A 20575-nucleotide genomic window follows, 5' to 3' on the forward strand; every position below is an offset into this window, starting at 1 on the left:
CTAAGTTGATCCTCTCAACAACCCTGTGAAGTAGGTGCTATAATTATCCCTATTTTATGGATGAGGAAACTGAGAGGCTAAGTAATTTGCTCAGGGTCACATCAACATTTTTTAAGAGTTTACTAAGGGCTAGGCACTATGCAAAGCACTAGGAACATAAAGAAAAAGCAAAAAAAAAAAAAGACTGCCCTCAAGCAGCTTGCATTCTAGCGTGATAGGCAACATGTATGCAAATAGGTAGATACACAGTATAAATACAGAGTGAAGATGGATGGTAACATTAGATGGAAGGCTCTAGCAGTTGGGGGGGTCCAGGGAATGTCTCCTGCGGAAGGAAGCTCTGGAACTGAGTCTCAAAGGGGGTCAGAGAAGCCAAGAGCAAAGTTAGAGGGTTGGCAGTTCAATAAGAAGATCTGCCCCACCCTCCAATCAGCATCAGCATGGCAGCACAGAGGGCGGTACCAGAAAAATCATCTATCCTTACACAAACCTGAAAAAAGAAAGGGAAGTGTGGGCAGGGGGCTGAAGGAGGTGGGCAGCAGAAGCCAATCACAGGTGACCTTGGAATTTAGGACCCAGGGAACTCCAATGGACTAATCGATGGCTAAGTCCCTTCAGGAGGACGGCAAATCTTATTTTTACACTTTTTAAAAACAGAGATGGGCTATGCTAAATAAAGCCTTGAAATAAACTCCCAAGGAAAAAAAATGCAAGCAGGAATTCTGCCTGACAGCTCGGAATATTTCGGTAACACTGAAGACAAAATCTCTGGGCTGATAACGAGATTCTGCACTAAGCCCGGAGGTTATTGGGAATTTCTTGATACTCTACAGGAGTTTACTTTGCTCTTCATGGATCTGAGGCTCTCGGGGAAATAATTTCTTTTTCTATAACTCAAAGCAATTATACTCTCTTAAGCCCTGTGTGGGCCTGGATCAGGGACGCTTCATCCTCACATTTCAATATAATATCAAATTCAAGTTCTGGGAAGACCAATTATGACTGAAAAAGTCTGGGAACGTTCACCAGTTATTTGCATCGATCGCGTTGACGTGCACGAATTTAACCCTAAATTCCTGCGTGCTTTTGCATGCTGGATTTGAAGTCAGGGGACCTGTGTTCAAACTGAAGCTCTGACTATTTGCATGATTTGGGGCAAATGACTTCACTTTCCTAGTCTTGCTTCCTTATCTGTAAGACATGAAAATATTGGACTAGGGGACGGATAAGGTCCTTTTCAGCCCTAAATCTACAATATTAATAATAATAACTAACACTGACATAGCATCTACTATGTACCAGACACTGTGTGGTAGGTAGGTGCTATTATATCCTGCCCATTTTACAGATGAGGAAACTGAGGCAGATAGAGGTGAAGTGACCTGCCCAGCTAGTTAGTGGCTGAGGATAGATTTGAACTCTAATCTTCCTGACTCCAGGTCTGGCACTCTATCTACTCTGCCACCTACCTGCCTTATGCCTAAATCTATGACAAGGAGGCATAAAGGAGACAGCTTTGACTGGGAGTTAGGAAGATGTGGTGTTAAATCCTGCCTCAGATTCTATTAGGATTCAGATTAGTAAGGTGACCTTGGGTCAATCACTTAACAGCTCCTAACCTTAGTTTCTTCATCTGTAAAATGGGACTAATACAGCATCCACTTTGCAGGGTCATAAATTTAGAGCTGGGAAAGAAATCTCATAGATCACATAGCCCAAGTCCCCCACTTCAGTGAGGATGAAACCAGTGCCCTGTGACCTGCCCAAACAGTCATTCCCATTTGGCATTGTGCTTGAAGGTTCATCATTATAATTATTGCCTTTGACTTTCACAACAGCTCAGTGAGATGGGTACTATTATTATCTCCACCTTATGGACTGACACAGACTGAAGGATCTGCCCAGTGGCACACCGCTAGTAAGTGTCTGAGCCAGTATGTGAACTCAGGTCTTCTTGTCTCCAAGACCAGAGTTCTAACATCACACCTACCAGCAACCTGGCAGGTAGTTAAGTGGTGGAGCTGGGCATTGAACCGAGGTCCCCTGACTTCCCAGGCCAGCCACCATATTCTGCTGGATGGAATGATGAAATAACATTTGTGAATCTCAACTCACTCAACTCCTCACCAGGAGCCTTGTCTACCTTGGAAAAACTCCATTCTGCAGCCTGCTCTCCTGATCCTTAGTCGGTAAACATTTATTAAGCACCTACTATGTGCCTGACACTATGCTGAGCTTTGGAAAGACAAAATGAGGGGGGAAATCCCCATAACAGTTTTGGCTCTCAAGGACTTCATAATCTAATGACTGGTGAGTCTCTGGTCAGAACTGCTGTTTCTTGAATGGCCCCAGCCATACTCAATTCAGTCCCAGCAACTCACTCTCTGTCGCCTTCTAACACTTCACCAGCAGTCTTGCCTCCTTATGGCTACTACTCCCCTCCCCCTTCCAGCTCCTCTTTATATTCTGTCTTCCCTAATTAGAACATAAGCTCCCTGACACCATCTCTCTCTGCCTTCTTCCCTCCCTTCCATTCTCTCTCCCTCTCTCTCTCTCCTTTCCCCCATTCTCTTTCTTCCATTCTCTCTCTCATTCTTTCTCTCCCTATCTATTTATCTATCTACTCATCTCTCCATCTAAAGTATTTATCTATCTAGATCTAAAGTATGTGTAAATTCTGATCATATAAGTGGTCTTCCCTATTAGGCTATGAGCTCCTGGAGAACAGGGACTGGCTTACTTCTCTTTCTGTATTCCCAGCACTCAGCACTGTGCTTCGCACATAGCAAGCACTTAATAAATGTTTTGTCATTCATTCATTCATTCATTCATTCATTCATTCATTCATCTTAATGATTTCCCTACTTCTCAAGCCATTGACATGCACAGAGGGTGGAGAATATTAAAGAAGAAAAGTCATTTGCTGGAATAGGACTGGAATTGGGGAGATAGGTTAAGATAAGGCCAACAAATACCCAAGTTTGTAGATGGCTTTCCTAATCAAATTCAATAAACATTTATTAAGTACCTACTATGGGCCAGGCAAACCTGGAACATGAGAGAGTCGTTGGGTAGGAAGTAAGGTGGGAAGGGAAAAAAAAAGAGTCTAACAAAGCCAGGGAAACAAAGTGATTTCCATAAAGACAAATGGGAGGCCGGCTCACCATCCCTGTGAGCACACACCGTGATATAATTGGGTTGTTATGGCATCATCTCTAATCAATAGCATCCACAGTTGCCACGGCCTGCACAGCCCAAATCTCGCTCCTAGCCAAGACACAGCAGGCTGTTAAAAGACCCGATAGTTCTTCCTCACTAATGGGTGGCTTGCTCCCCCAGCCCTGCTGACTTTTTTTTTTTGCTTTAAACTAAACCTAAATTCCAATAATTGTTTAATGTTTATTTTTATTTAGTTCTGGTTCAGATCCTCGGGTTTTTTTTTCCCTGACAGCAATTGATATCTGGCTTGGGGTGGTCGGGTTTCATTATTGTGTAAGCCACTCTTGGACACAAGCACTCACTTGACCATGCACCCATGAGGGCCCACAGGAACTCGTTAATTTCATCTGACCGGCAGTCATTCATGTCCAGGTCCATGGATGCATCTGGGCAATGGGAAGGCTCTATCTTAGGCCCCCTGAAAACTGGAGGGCCTGGATCGGGGTGGAAGAAAGTGGGATTCCACCTACCCTTCCCAAGTTTTTCTCAGGTGGCCCTTGCAGAGGGAAATGTAAAGAATCATTTTCCACTCTCCTCCCATAAATCCATATCCATCCTATTCACCAAAGGAGGCTCCTTTTTCCTTTGGTAAGTGAACAATGTCTGAAGACTGGCCTCTACTCTCTGGCTGTCTAGCACTCTTGGAAGAATCTTTTATCTATTTATATTTTATGTCTGGGGTTATTTTTTTTTTTATTAAAGTTCACACTGCCACATACTAGAAACAAGCCTGGTAGAAAAGACACATTTTTTTTCTCCCCACTCCTCTACCCTATTTGTATTAAGGATAAACTGGTGGTCAGGTTTCTGTAACCTTAACGAGCTATCTCAGAAGAGTCCAGAATATTGCAAAGGAAAAATAAGACTTTTCTCCCTTTCTCTTACATATTGACCAGAAGGCCCATGAGAAAGAGAAGTATTGTAATGCAGGGGAAAGAGGCCTGGTTGGCTTTGGCATGAAGAGGACTGAGTTTGAATCCTGACTCTGACGATTCTTATTTGTGTGACCTTGGGCAAATGACTTAACTTCCATGGGTCTCAGTTTCCTTATCTGTAAACTGAAAAATTGAGATTGGATCAGGGGTTCTTACCCTGAGTCTATGTACTTGTCCTATTTCAATATAATTGGTTTCCTTCGTAATCCTCTGTGTTTGACTTTATGCATTTAAATACATAGTTCTGAAAAGGTGTCTTTAGACTTCAACATGACCTCTAAAGGGGACTATGAAACAGAAAACAGTGGCTAGATTATCTCTGGGTTCCCTTTCACCTCTATGCTCCTCTAGGCCTCCTGTTTCCTTCTCTATAAAATGAAGATAGTCAACTAGACAGTTTCTGAGGTATCTCCCAGCCACAAATGCTAGGAACCTATGAGCTTAGTCCCTGGGCTGGTCACTTTAACTTTGCTGGGCCTCAGTTTCCTCTTCGTGTAAACCATATGGTCTCTGAGGTCCCTTCCAGGTCTAGGTCCCAGGTTCCTAAATTTCAGGGCTGTTTCCATATTGTTATGACCCTCCTCACTGAAGCTGCCCAGTGTTCCCCATGAAGCAACAGGCAGTAATGCCCTGGTCCCCACCACCACCACCTCTTTCTCCTCTACTCACAGACATTCTTATGAGCAGTCTTATTGTCAAGGGGAGATCTCCAGAGCTGGAAGGGAGCTTAGAGGACATTGAGTCCTCCTTCATTTCACTGCTGAAAAAGCTGAAAGCCCAGAGAAATTGGCCCACTCACTGCAGGCCATGTTGAGGGTTTGGAGCCCAAAATACAGAAAAAGGATCAGGGATCTTTGTTCAACGTGCATATACATGTTTCCCAGTCAAGATAATGCAACAGTTGCTTGTGTGTCTAATGACCATCCTTCTATATACAGCATGTATTCTAGGTCTGTTATGGACTAATGGGGAAATGACATTCTGTTCTAAATCCCAAAGAGCTATGAGGTACCAGTGAGGAAGTTAATGAGTTTTAAAACCCACCCCCTCCACCCCAACAAATCACAGATTAATGGGAAGATAAGTGGGCCTCCAAGTTCTCTAGGGCAGCCATTGAACAAATTGGGAGGTTTTTCCTGGACAACAAAACAAAACAAAAAACCCATACCAAAGTCCCATCATATTCTGGGTTTGGTCAACCCTTAAAAACCTCAGTTTCCACAGAGTTTAAAGAATGTGGTGACATCACAGAATTGCCAGCCTGGAAGGGACCACTGAGTCCAACCTTCAGTTGCTCAAGAGTCTGTTATTTATTTATAACTATATAAACCATGTTATACACATTACCTCTTTCATTTGTATGTAAACTCCATGAGAGCAGGGACTGTTTCTGGTTTTCTTTGTATATCCGGCACTTAGCTTAGTGCTTGGCACATAGAAGGTGCTTTACAAATGATTGATATGGTTGGTCAAACACTTTATAAGCATGACCTTACTGGAGTCTCCCAATAATGACTCTCCCTATCGGGCTCCTCAGCTGTAGAACAAACTCCAAGGGATCAATGAGGTCCCTTCCAGCTTGAGATCACAGTAGAAAGAAGTGCTGGGTTTGGAATCAGAGGAAATAGGTTTGAATTCCCACCTGTGTAGCCTCGGGTGATTTACTTAACCTCTCTGGGCGTCACTTCATTTGTAAAATGAGGGAATTAGGCTCCGAGGTCTCTTTCAGCTCTAAATCTATGATCCCTCTTGAATTCTTTTAATTACTAGGAACTTTTTCCTAATAAGCTAAAAGCTCTAAATTTCCTCATTCTGTTGAGGACATTACTATTCTTCTAGTCATTCAGGTTTCCAACCATTATCTTCGACTCTTCATTAGCCTTTGTCTCACTTATCCAATCAGTTTCCAAGTCCCATCAATTCTACCATTCTTATCTATCCCTGTCTCTTCACTTTTAACCACTTCTCACCTACATTGTTGTTGTTCAGTTGTTTTCAGTGGAGTCTGACTCTTCAGATCCATTTGGAGTTTTCTTGGCAAAGGTACTGCAATGGTTTGCCAATTCTTTCTCCAGTTTATTTTACAGATGAACAAACTGAGTTAAGTGACTCGCCCAAGGTCACAAAGCTATTAAGTATCGAGGCCAAATTTGAACTCAGGAAGATGAGTCTTCCTGACTCCAGGCCTGGTACTCTATCCATTATGGTGCTACCTAGCTGCGCCTACATTATTATAAGAGTTTCCTAACTGGTCTCCCTGCATCCAGGCTTTCTTTCCCCTTTCTAATTCATCCTTCAAACACTTTCCAAATTAATATTCTTAAAGCACAGATCAGATCACATCATTTTCTTGCTCCAAAAGCTCCAGGGCTTCTAAAATGCTCAAGGATAACATACAAACTCCTTAGTTTCACATTTAAGGTCTTTCACAATTCGGCTCCACTTATCTTTCCAGGATAATTATAAATTTCCCTCCTTCATCCCCAAGACTTTAAGTTACAACCTGGCTGCAACTTCTTGTTTGGCATTGCAATTATAAAATTTGTAGCTTTAAGTATGGGCCTTTTTTTCTGGCAGCAATCTGTAAATTCAATTAATTAGTATTTGGTCATGAATATTTAAAATTTTGGGGAGATTTTCATGTATTATTTCCTGCAGTATTGCATTCAGGTTTTTAAAAGTTATCATGTTTTTCTCAGAAATCTATGATTCTTTGTTTTTTTTCTTTTTTGGTGAGGCAATCGGGGTTAAGTGACTTGCCCAGGGTCACACAGATAGTAAGTGTCAAGTGTCTGAGGCCACATTTGAACTCAGGTCCTTCTGACTCCAAGGTAGGAGCTCTATCCACTACAACACTTAGCTTCCCCAAAAATCTATGATTCTTAAGTTGTCTCTGTAAAACCTGACATTAAGGGAAGTCATTTTTTATGTTAATTCATGTGTTATTTTAAAGTTGTTTTTTGCTTCTCTTCTGCTAACTTTTCTTCCACTCCCACATTTTTTAGTTCCAACTATCATTCTCTTTTTCAAAGTCTCTACTACTTTGAAAAGATTCTCCATCATGTGTTCTAAATTATACACTACGTTGTTTGTTTTCCTTATTTCTGCTTTGAAGCCTCTAATTTATGGCTTAATTTCAATTCTTGTATCTTTTTTTGATGTCTTATTTCTCTTCTGAACCATTCTGAAATTTGCTATTATTATTCCATGATGTCTTGGGAATCCCCCCAAATTCTCTTTTTCATTGGGGGTTTTGGTTAATTTTCCTTCATACTCTACTATTTATTCAAAGTGTCACGGATTTTAAAAAGAATTTTAATAATTAATTTAAACAATTTAAATTATAATAACTTTTCATTATTCCTTCTTCCATTATGGATCCATTTATGTTTGGACATTAAGTTTATACTCAGTCTTTATCTCTTAGACTTTCTGTCTTCAGTCTTTTTCTTGTATACTCATTAGCTTGTCTTTGGTTTTCTTCCTCACTTTTTGGCTGAGAATCATAGAATTTAAGAGTTGAAAGGGCCCCTCATTGGCCAACTAGTCTAATCCATACACAAAATGAATCCCCACTATGATATAACAGTCAAATGGTCTTCTAGTCTTTGTCTGAAGACTCTCAAGGAGGGGAGAAACTACTACCTCTTGAGGCAGCCAATTCCAGTTTTGGGGACTCATTGTAAGGAAGGTCACCTCTCTTTTTTTCATTGCTGTGGTGTATCTTTTCTCCTCGATAGACTCTTGAGATTGGGCATTAGCGTCCTTAAGTCAGAGGATGAGACAATCTGGCTGAGTCTCTGCTCAAAGCAAAATTTGCAGAGACAGGAACAGCCCCAGTTAGCAGACTGACTGATAGAGCACTGTTCCAAGTATGTGGTGCTCCATTTCCCACCTCCATGTCTTTGCATTGACTATTCCCCATGCCTGGGGACAGACACTGTCCTCGCTTTGAATTTGAATTCTGGTAACCGCTTGATCCCTTCAAGGCTTAACTAAAGAGCTATCTCCTTCAAGACAGCCTTCTTAAATACCCTAATTATTCATGTACCCCCTACCACTCTGAAATCGGCTTGTATGCATCCTGCACTTACTCAATAAGGTAGGATCATAAGTTTAGAGCACAAATGTTATTTAGTCTAACATCTGGTCATTTTACAGATAAGAGAACTGAAGCCTAGAGATGGGAAGTGACTTGGTTAAGGTAAATCAGAATTTGGATCTGGAATTTGAGCTCTGGTTCTCCAGCTCCAAATTGAATACCTTTCCACTGGGCCATGCCTATGTCTAGCCTTAACTCGAGAGTCACATTAACCATGGCATACTAATGACAAATTCTCATATAGAATGTTGCTTCCCTAATGCCACTTTTACCATATCCCCCCGTCAAGTAGGGCTGAAAGTGGTTCTGGAAAAGTAGAGGAGATTTCTCGAGAAGATACATCATGTCATATTAGTAACTTAGCTTCTTATTAGCAATTTGCCATCGCATTGCATTAATATTTGTTTTCGCTAATACAATGCAAAAGTCTTATCGCGTTAGCAACTCTCCCATCACATTAGAGGAAACAAATACTAATGTAATACAATATGAAGATTACATGATCTGTTGGAGAATCGCTAATATAATCAGACTTTCCTACCATATTAGTACTGAGATGCTAGTTCCCCTTTGCTCAGTACTGGTAAATGAAACATGTGTCTAGATCTACCTATCCCTGGTGAGTACAGCAAGGCAGGTCAGCTGTTCTGGATGCATTACTGGTGAGATTCTGGAATAGGACAGAGTAACATAGAATCGTAGGTTTAGAGTTAGAAGGGACCCCAGAGGTCATTAAGTCCAACTCCATGTTATAGATAGGAAAAGTGAGGTCTAAAAACAGAAAGTGACTCATCCATGGTAAACTGGGATTTGAATCCAAGTCAAATGACTCTAAAATTCAGTACTCTTTCCTTTCTCTCCTTTGGAAGCCCCAACTCTTACCAGATCTAAATCATAAAGCCAAAAGTCTCTGGCCTGAGGTAGCAGAAAGAACACTGGATTTGGTATCAAAGGACCTGGGGTTGAATTCTTCACTCGGTTCCTTTCTTCTCATGTGATTTTGGGCAATGGAACACTTTGGAAACCATTGGGAAGAAGGCAACCAAGATGGGGAAAGATCTCAAGAACACACCACAGGAGGATTGGTTGATGGAACTTGAATGTGTAGCCTAAGAAGAGAAGACTGTCCAAATTCCAGGATTTGGGAGGCCGTCACAATGGAAGAGGGATTAAATTTGTTCTGCTTGGCCACGTAGCATAGAATGGAGAGCAACAAGAAGATGCCAGAAAGCTGCAAATTCATATTTGATGTAAGGAAAAAAACCTTAACAATGAGAGCTATTCCAAAGTGGAATGGTCTACATGGGGAGGTAGTAGGGTCTGCTTCTCTGGAGATATTCAAGCAGATAATCATTTGCTGGTCATGTCATGCAGTGAATTCTTTTTCAGGTGTGGGTTACCACTGATATCCCTGCTGAAGTCTGGAAGAAATTCCCCACTCTCTGGGCTCCAGTAAGTCAGTCAACAAGTAGAGCAGAAGATAGGAGAGAGAGAAGGAGAGAAAAGGAAAGTAGAGACAGAGACAGAAAAACACAGAGAGGGGAGGGAAAGGGAGAGAGAAAGAGAGAGAGGGGAAGGGAGAGAGAGTGGAGACAGACAGACAGAGAGAGATATGGAGACAGAGACAAGCAGAGGGATGAAGGGGAGGGAGGGAGGGAGGGAGGGAGAGAGAGAGAGAGCCCATTCAATGCTTTAGACTTTAATTTTCCATGGCAATAACGTTATTGGTGTGACAAGGTAGACCACTGTTGCCAAAGTTAATACATCAACTCTTTGTGGACCGAGCAGAGTTAGTGTATTCTGAGAAGTGGGAAAAAAGAGAAAAGAACTCACCCTGGAATGATTCTGCTGACACAGCTAGAAAAAGGCAGAAGGGCTATTCCCAACAAGTTCCAACAATCCAGACAAGAGCATTTCACAAGATCAAACTCCGTGCATGTGTCCTAGTATGGGCAAAAATCCTGCTTTCTTTTGCCAACTTGGAACTGATCAAGGAACAAATCTTTCTTAAGCACTCATTATGAGTCTAAGCTTTTCTGACTTGTCCTCCATCCCCCTCTGAAAGCTCCACATCCAAAGAAGGGTCTTCAGGGATATCACAACGTGATTAATAAATAGGTATTGAATGGAATTGTATATTAATGAGGGTTAGTAGAAAAAGACTTTCTAGCAACATCATGCTATAGTGGAAAAGATACTATATTGGGAGTCTGCGGACCTGGGTTCAAATCATTCTCCTCACACCTATTACCTGGGTGACCAAGGGCAAGGCATCCCCACCTTTCTAGGTTTGTCTCCTCATTTGTAGAAGGCAGGAGTTGGACTAGAAGGCCTCTAGCCTGATGATCCAATGATCTCTGATATGGGCATCTAGGGGGTGCCAGGGTGCACAGAGCGCCAGACCTAGAGTCAGGAGGACCCGAATTTAAATCCAGCCTCAGACACTTCCTAGCTGCACGACTGTGAACAAGTCACTTAATCCTGTTTGCTTCAGTTTCCTCTTCTGTTAAATGAGCTGGAGAAGGAAATGGCAAACCACTTCAGTATCTTTGACAAGAAAACCCCAAACAGAGTCACAAAGAGCTGAATATGACTGAAAAATGAATGAACAACAACAATGATCTTTGAAAACGATAAGTTGAGATGTCAATTCACCAAAAGTGTATGATTTTGTTGGTGTATCCCCAGTCCTTTGTATGCAGAAGGAGCTTAATAAGTGCTTCCTGAATTCAACTGAATTAGGATCTTCCACTAACAGATCCCAACTTGTATACTACTTAGTCAGTCTGTCTTAAGCCTTGAAGAAACTGAATGACAAGGTTATACAGTTATTAACTGTCAGAGGGACAGGATTTGAACCCCAGGCATTCTGACTCTAGTGCACAGTCCTGAGGGTCTTCACTCTCCTGCTCATTCTTCTTTGTATGTTCTACAACTTATCAATTTCCTCCCTAAAATATGGTGCTCAGAACTGAACCCAACATTACAGATGTGGTTTGACCTATGCTTTCCAGCACAGCCCAAGCCAGTGTTAACTTTCTTGTCCACTATATTATAGTACTGACTCACATTGAGTTTGTGGTCCACTAAAACGCCCAGATCTTTTTCAGCCATGTCTCCCCCATCTTTTCCTTGCTTTTTCTGAACCCAAGTAGAAGACTTTACATTTATTCTTATTAAATTTCACTTTATTAGTCTAATATACTAGTTTCAAGGATTTTATGAGGAGCTATTGAAGGCATAATATATACATAGAAAAGGAAATATAATATATAAAATATATTACCTACATAATATATATGCAAATTTTATACATATATTGTATTTGCAGTAAATTCAAAGTTAATTTTTTTTGTTGTTGTTTAGTCATTTTTCAGTCATGTCTGACTCTTCATGACCCCTTTTGGGATTTTCTCAGGAAAGACACTTGAGTGGTTTGCCATTTCCTTCTCCAGCTTATTTTACAGATGAGAAAACTAAGGCAAACAGGGTTAAATGACTTGCTCTAGGTCACACAGCTAGCAAGTGCCCAAGGCTTGATTTGAACTCAAGAAGACTCATCTTCCTGACTGCAGTCCCAGTGTTCCACACACCATGGTGTCACCTTGTTACCCAAACTTTTGGAGAGGCACTAAAAACTGAGGGAAATCAGGAAAAATCTCTTAGAGGAAGCGGTCCTTGAGCTGAGTGTTGAATGAGTGTCAAGAAGTGGAGGTGAGATGGAAGGATATTACAGGCAGGCATTGGGCACAGCCTGGGCAAAGGTGTGGGGACTGGATATAGAATGGAGATCACTGACCACAGTGGATAATCAGTGAGGAAAGATTGGTTGGAGCTAGATGTGAAGGGCCTTAGATGACAAACAGAGGAGTTTGTCTTTTCTCTTTGTGGCAGTGGGCAACCACCGAAGCTTCTTGAGCTTATGGGAGTGACCAAGCTGGACTTGGGCTCTGCACAAAGTATGTACTCAAAAATGACTGAATATGCTCCCAGGGCCTCCAAGGATGTCAGGCCCAGCTCTGCCTGGCTGTGCAAAGCTGTTGCTCAAAGTGGGCCCACATGGCTATTGGCACACTCCATTGTTTGGGGGCAATCATCGTCCTTCTGAAGCTTTAATAACACAGAAACCTCAATCGAGGCTGGGGTGGCCAGACCTAATGGCTTCTCCTGTCTCTGAATCACCAAAACTCTTCCTGGATCCTTAAGTCATATGGTGAGAGGAAGAAGAGAGGGAGGGAGGAGGCAGAGAAGGAAGAAAGAGGGAGATGGGAGTCCCAAAGGGAAGGGAAGAGACAGTAAGGAGAGGAGAAGGGAAGGATAAAGATAAAGGGAAGGGAAGGGAAATGTAGGATACTATGATATCCAAATACAAAGTGGAACTCTTTCAGGATAAGTCAGACAAGACTCTAAGACTGGGAAAATGGACAGAAACATTCCCCTAGCCCACCCTACCTTTACTAAGGCTATTGTCCCAAAGGTAAAATGGCTGGCTCAGATCACGTCTGCAGTAGTGTGTTACACTGTGGGCACCATGTTTTAGGAAATTTGGTGAATATTCCAAGGAGGACGACTAGAAGGGTGAAGTGCCTTGAGTCTAATAATGTCAGCATTTAAATGATACAAATCGGTATCATGTAGTAAGCTGGTATATCATATCACAAATGTAATATTCCATCTAGTGGTTAGAGGAAACACACCCATACACACCCATACACACACCCCACACACCCCCATACTCATACACACACTCATACAAGCATACACACACTCACACACCCATACACACTCACACTCCCATACACAAACACACCCATACACACTCACACACACACACTCACACAACCATACACCCCCCATACACATACACACTCACACGCGCCCATACACACACTCATATAACCATATATACACATTCACACATATTCACACGCCCATACATACACTCACACACCCATACACACACACACTCAAACAACCACACTTACTCATACACCCATACACACATTCCCCCACCCCCACCCATACACACACATTCATACAACCATACACACACCCATACACACACTCACATACCCATACACACATGACCACACACTCACACACATACTCATATAACCATACACACACATTCACATATACACACCCACACCCACATACACTCACACCCACACATACACACCCACACTCACAACCATACACACTCACATTCCCATACACACACACACTCACCCCACCCCCCCACCCATACACGCTCCCATACACACACTCACACACCCATACACACACTCACACACGTGCCTCCCTTATAAGGCATGTATACTGTTCTCTTCCTGCCCTGTTGCTCCTCTGACAGACAGAACCATTCAAAACTTGCGACAAAGTTCTACCTGTGTGGTTACATGACCGAAACCTATGTGAACCAAATCCTAGCAGCCTCCCAGAGTGGCTTCTCGCTCTGTGAGTCTGATATGGATCTTAACCTCCCCGCCACCCGGCACCTGGGGAAACATACGTGTCCAGTAAAGGAGGCTCAGATGATGAAATTAAATTTGTCCCCTTTTCCCCAAAGGAGGGAGACGCGTGCGTGATGTATGTGTGTTTTGGGGGTTCTTTTCCCTCCTCGGCTGTGGCATTCATTGCTCCCTCCACAACATTCATGTAAATGCCAGGGATGTGGACATTTGGAAATTGACCAATTTCTGAGAAATTCCAAAGAAACTGACCCTTATTTTACACTCCGTCACACCAGCCGCACCTGGCGAGTCCCTCGGTCCTTCCAAGTTGGAGGAGAGTCCTATCACCTGTGAAGGGGACCACTGTGCGGAGAGGCAGACAGCTTCAAGTATGGGACGTAGCAGAGCCATGGGTAGCTGGGGGAACTAGGAAGGAAAGCTATTCTTAGGCAGAAGCTCAAGAAAGACGAAGAGTCTAAGTAAGGGACAGCCTCTATGACCAGTGTGGATTTGATTCCAGTCCACCAAATCCTTATCAAGTTCCTACTATGTGCCAGAATCAGATAAGTGATGGTCCTGCTGTATGCTGCCCCGGTTAGAACATATCTGGAATACTGGGCACCACATTTAGAGCTCTAATAAGATGTAGGGTGTCCAGAGGAGGGTGGCCATAATGGCGGTCATGCTGAGGATGGAGTGAAGACAGGAAGACCAATTAATAGAGGATTGCAATAGTCTGGGTGAGAAGAGATTAAGACCCAAGAGGACACTGGTAAATGTTTACCTGGCTCCTCACCCGTTAATGTACACACACATATTTAAGTTTAATCTGCATTTTTAACATTTTCTCTATCTCATTTTTTTTTTTTAGGCAATTGGGGTTAAGTGACTTGCCCAGGGTCACACAGCTAGTAAGTGTCAAGTGTTTGGTCTGAGGCTGGAGTTGAACTCAGGTCCTCCTGACTTTAGGGCTGGTACTCTATCCACTGCACCATCTCACTGCCCCTATCACATTCTTAAGTATAGACATGCAACAAAACAATAAACCAGGCCCTAATATTTCTGAGGTGTAACAATTCACACTGAAAATTTAACTTGCAAGCTGGTTCGAGCTGGCTCCAGAACACTCTTTGTTAGGACCTGAAAACAAACATGGCTGCAGTGGAAGTGGGCAGGAGGCTCCAGCTGCAGGAGACATATATGACTTAGAAATGACATGACATCACTTGATTGGATTCATAGGGAAGACCTACAAATCATTCCAAACTGCATGTTAAAGTGTCCGCATGGAGACTTGGAGATTTTTCAGTCTGATCTGGACCAGATTTCACAAAAGGGAGAACCATAAATAGAATAAGTTTCCCCTGCTAATAAAGGAGAGTTTCTGCTGGGTCTGCTATTAGCTCAGCTACTGGGGAAGACCCTCTAAATCACCAAGGCATGAATGCCATTTAAATCTTGAGTGAGTTAGGAAGAATGAGGAAGGGGTGTTGAAACCACAACCACAGGATCTTAGAGGTGGAAGAGGCCTCTGCAGCAATCAAGTCCAACTCGTGTTTGAAGAATTCTTCCAACAACATCTCTGCCAAGTGGTCATTCAGCCTCTGCTTGAAGACCTTCACTGACTGTGCAGCTGCTCCCTTCAAGGCAGCCTATTTCAATGAGTCAGGGATCCAAGCACCTTTCTGCTGCCCAGTCCACTGGGTTAGCTCAGCCCCTCGCTATATTTTCAGCTGGCTATAAGTCTGCCACCCCCTCCTCCCCAAAGATAATGTCATTATAATTACTGTTATCACATTACTGAGCTGGCTGCGTTAGAATGACTAATGATGGACACGAGAGATAATGTGATAACTCTTAAATACCTTTTCAGTGATAAAATACTTCTGACACGTGGGCTAATAGCAGACCCAGCAGAAACTCTCCTGCGGCACCAGGGGAAGCTTTGGGTCCCTCAGCCCTCCCTTTCACAGAGCTCTGAGTCCCTTACGTGTCACATCCTTTAGAATGGACTCAGAAATGCTGCTGTTAAGTCTCAATGCTGACACATCGCCATGCTGTGAACAATGGTTTGTGGTTGCCATATGCACTTGTAGCTCAATATGGAACTCGAGCTCCATGGAGGTCATCTGCTCATTTAGTCAAAACCCATCATTTTATAGCTGAGGAAACTGAGACTCAAAGAGGTTAATCACATGTCCAAGATCACACTGATAAGTGGGAAGACCAGGATTGAAAGCCAGGCCCTTCGATTCCCAGTTCAGAGCTCTTTCTATGGTAACACAAACTATATGTGCTTATCTCCTTTCATATCTTAGCTCTCTCTAATGGAAATCATGAGGGCAGCTAGGTGGTGCAGTGGATAGAGTGCAGGGCCTGAGTTCAAATCTGGTCTCAGACATTTGCTAGCTGTGCGACTCTAAGCAAGTCACTTAACCCTGTTTGCCTTAGTTTCCTCATCTGTCAAATGAGCTAGAGAAGAAAATGGCAAATCACTCCAATATCTGCCAAGAAAACCTCAAAAGGGGTCATGAAGGGTCAAACACGACTGAAAAACAAGGAAATGATACCAACAACTGACATTTTTACAGCACTCTAACATTTACAAAATATTTTCATTCATTCATTCAACAAGCATTTTTCTGCACCTACTATGTGCTAGTCACTGTGCTAAGCACTGGAAGCTAAGCACTTCTAGGTAGTGGAGATACTAAGCTAAATCGGGCCCTAACCTCAAAGAGCTTACTTTCTATGAAAAGGAAAATAGCAGATATCCACATACAAGTAAGTACAAGTTTCCACAAAGTCCTGAGGCATAGTAGATGAAAGACTGACCTTGGAGCTAGCAAGACCTGAGTTCCTGCCCCATCTCTGACATATACATACTGGCTGTGTGACCCTGGACAAGTCACTTAATCTCAGGACCCCAGGCAACTCTCCAAGAGTATAAGCTCTTGGAGTATAAGTATATAAATATAACTATATGTAGATATAGTTATATAAATACAGCATATACAGATTTGATATAGATATATCTGTCAGCAGCAAATTTCTCCACTTTTAATACCATCTTTTGGCAAGCACAACACTTTTCTGTCTTCCTACACTCCAAATTCATGTGACTATTTATCAGGTCTGTGAATCTATAAGAGAATCATTTGCACATTTATTGATGAATAATAGACCAAATTTGTACATCATTTCAAGGTTTGCAAAGCACTTTACATACTCATTTCAATTTCTTAACCTGAAGGCATGAAGATCTCTGACACACAGTGACTGTGTGACCTTGGGACAAGTCACTTAACCTGGGTGTTCTAGGCAACTCTTTAAGACTATAAGAACAAATGAGACAATATTTGCAAAAAAAAAATGCTTAGCACAGTGTCTGATAGGCTCTGTATAAACACTTATTCCCTTCGCTTTTCTATAAGCTGCAGAAAAAGTGCTTAAAGTGTACCTTCATCTGGGCATTCTCTATACCAATAAAATCATAGGGCTCAGTCCCTCTCCCTATTCTATGATGTTGTTTTCAAATTCAGTACTATACCAATGCTAAGAGCATTGATTTTGAACTCAGAGGACTATAAAGACCTGGGCTGAAATCCAAACACTGGCAACAATTACTTATATCACCTTGGACAAGTCACTTCAGCTCCCCGGGCCTCTAGCTGTGTGACCCTGGGCAAGTCACTTAACCCCAACTGCCTCACAAACAAACAAACAAAAACAACTCCCTGGGCCTTAGTTTCTTCATCTGTAAAATCAGTCAGTTGATCTGGAAAATCTCTGAAGGCCATTCCTGCTATAGCTCTATGATTCATGGTGCCTCTTGAATTAAGTGAAGACTTGGAGCAAATACTAATAGATAATACCGGCTCTGAATTGAATAGAAAGAAAAGATTAGCATTTTAATGGTCCCAAATAGTTTGCTGCCTCAAAAGGTCCACCCATTTAACAGCAATGTTTTCATAGAGGTGTTGCAAGTCACAGAACCACTTGATTCCAGAAAGTCACGACTGAAAGTAACCCCCGAAGTAATGAGGGGATGCTCGGGGAAGGGGGACATAAGTAGGCAGTAGCGCATGAGTGGGAGAAGTGACATGAAGGATATAATCAAGGACACATTTGATTGGAATAAGGGGAAGGCAGTCATGTAACACAAGCAATAGATAACAGGTGGACAGCTTGAATCCTGCACTGATGTAACCCTCCCCCTTTCCCCTACCCTCAATCAATGGAGTTGGAAGACTGTGTCTAGTACCACGGACAGCTCCTTGACTAAGGCTTTGCAGAGAGGCAAGGGAAAGAAATCCAGGAGAATAAGAAAGCATAGATGAGCTGCAATCAGCACCATCAAAGGGAGTGCCCATAGGGATGAGATCACACAGCCATTGAAGTAGCGAAAAAAGGGTATATGGGAAATATTTGGCATGTCATATTTCCTCACTCCCAACTAGTGTCAAATCCAACATTCATCTAAGTGATTCCTACAACACTCACTGTAATTGTGAGATAACAACATTTCTTTTTTTGTTTAGGAGCACCCAACCTCTCCATCTAAAAGTGTTTTAGGCCATGATTTTGTTATTTTTGTTTTTAAAAATCTGTTAATATCTTGTTTTTGTATCACCTAGACTTCCTACTGAATTCCTTTTTCTTCTCCTACCAGAGAGCCAACCTTTATAAGAAAAAAACTTTAAAAAGACAAAGAAAAAAGTTCAGCAAATTTAGCGATCACATAAAAAGTCTTAATATATCTAATGTTTCAGGCTCCTAATTTCTGCAAAAAAGCAGGAGTGGGGGGGGTTCTTCTTATAACTCTTCCTAGGGGCCAAACTTGGTCTTAATAATTGCATGGCATTCAATTTCTGCAGTTTTGTTGTTCTTTTCCATTTTTTTTGTGGTTATCGTACATATTTGTTTTCCTGGTTCTCCTTATTTCATGTAAATCTTCCCACGTTTACTTCTCTGTGCTCATCATATCCAACACTTTGTAAGTATGGTAACATTACATTAATGGACCACAATTTCCTTATTCATTTCTCAATCAGTGGTCATCAACTTTGCTGTTAGAAATTTGTTGGTGTATATAGGTCCTTTCTTTTCATCTTTGACTTCACTGGTGTACCCCCAATGCCCAGCACAGTACTTAGCATAGAGCAGATGCTTGACACATGCTTGCCACATGGAACTGGATTGAATTGAACAGTCTAACCCAACCCTCCATGGATGTGATGGTTCAGTATGACAAACCCTCTCCAAGAATTCTCCTTCTCTAAGGATTCTAGTCAGAGCCAAATTCTGAACTTCCTCCAAATTTTCTTAAGCTTCCACTTAGAAGTTTACTTAAGTTTCCATGTGGAAGTTCAGATCACTAACAGTTTTCAATTCTCAGCAATTTAGGGGTTCTAGATTAGAATTTTGTATTGAATTAGTATTCATTTTCCTTAATAGGATATAAAAGTGTAATCATATTAGTTACGTTTACATCACATTAGATTATACAGACAGAATGCATTCTTGCCTAAAACAGGTTTAAAAAACAATCAATGATCCCCTTAGCTTGGCTGGGATTCACCCTTGTTTACAACCATTGGCTTTTCCAACAGGGTCTATGATACCTTCACTGTAACACCTTCCAATATGGTGTCACTCAGGCTACAATTCAATTCAACAGGTATTTATTGAGTCTCTGCTCTATGCCAGGCACAAAGACAAAAACAAAGCAGTCTTTGTCCTCAAAGAGTTTATATTCTATTGGGGAGAAACAACTTGTATACAAATGGGTAAATTCAAAATAAATACCAATTGGTTTTTGGAAGGTAGGATGTAAGTGAAGGAGAAGTAATAACTGGGTTCAATCAATAAATCAACAAACATTTATTATGTACCTACTCTATGCCAGGCATTGTGCTACACACTGGCTACAAAGACAAAAATGAAAAAATGTATTTTTTGGACCTAAGGCTGGGGAAGAGTTCATGACCAAATAAAGGACAGACAGGATCATAAAAGATTAAAATGGACAATTTACATAAAATAAGTAAGTTTTTGCGTAGATATAAATTTTAGCTTAGATTAGAAGGCAAACAGTTAACTGGGGAAAACTCTTTCCAGCAAGTTTCACTTGTAAAAGTCTTATATTCAAGATACATAAGGAACTGATTCAGATGTAAAAGAAAAAGAACCATTCACAATTGATAGATGGGCAAAAAACGGGAACAGACAGCTTGATCAAGGGAAGAAATCCAAGTTATCTATAGTCACGTGCAGTAGACAGAACTCTGGTCTTGGAATCAGGAGGACCTGAGTTCAGATCAGGCCTCAGACACTTGACATTTACTAGCTGTGTGACCCCGGGCAAGTCACTTAACCCCAATTGCCTCACCAAAAAGGCAAAAAAAGTATCTACAGCCATGTGAAAAAATGCATTTAATCTTTAATGAGTGGAAAAATACAAATTAAAGTAACTCTGAGGTTCCACCTCACACTCATAAGATTAGCAAAGATTAAAAAAAAAAGGAAAATTATAACTGCTGGAGGGACTGCAGAAAAAAGGTACCCTCATCTACTGATGGGGCAGCTGTGAATTGGTCCAACCATTCTGGAAAATATTGGAAAAATTGGGGAAAAAAATGGGAACTTCACCTCAAAACTTAGTAAGCTGTGCATATCCTTTGACCCAGTGATACCCCCAAAGAGATCAAAGAGAGAGGAAATGGACCCATATGGATCAAAATATTCATAACAGCTCTTCTGTAGGAAAGAACTAGAAACTTAGGGGTGCTCAACAAGTGAAGAATGGATGAACCAGTTATGCTATATGAATATAATGGAATACTCTTGTGCTGTAAGAAATGATG

General features: G+C 41.7%; 1 protein-coding gene across 8 annotated transcripts in view; it reads right to left on the minus strand.

Moving 5' to 3' along the window:
* Window positions 1–20575, minus strand: part of CUX2 (cut like homeobox 2) — a 377819-nt gene that overhangs the window by 205473 nt on the left and 151771 nt on the right. The window lies entirely within an intron of this gene.

This window comes from Vombatus ursinus, unplaced genomic scaffold, assembly GCF_900497805.2.
Source record: "Vombatus ursinus unplaced genomic scaffold, bare-nosed wombat genome assembly UNPS02012122.1, whole genome shotgun sequence".
In the NCBI taxonomy this organism is placed as follows: domain Eukaryota; kingdom Metazoa; phylum Chordata; class Mammalia; order Diprotodontia; family Vombatidae; genus Vombatus; species Vombatus ursinus.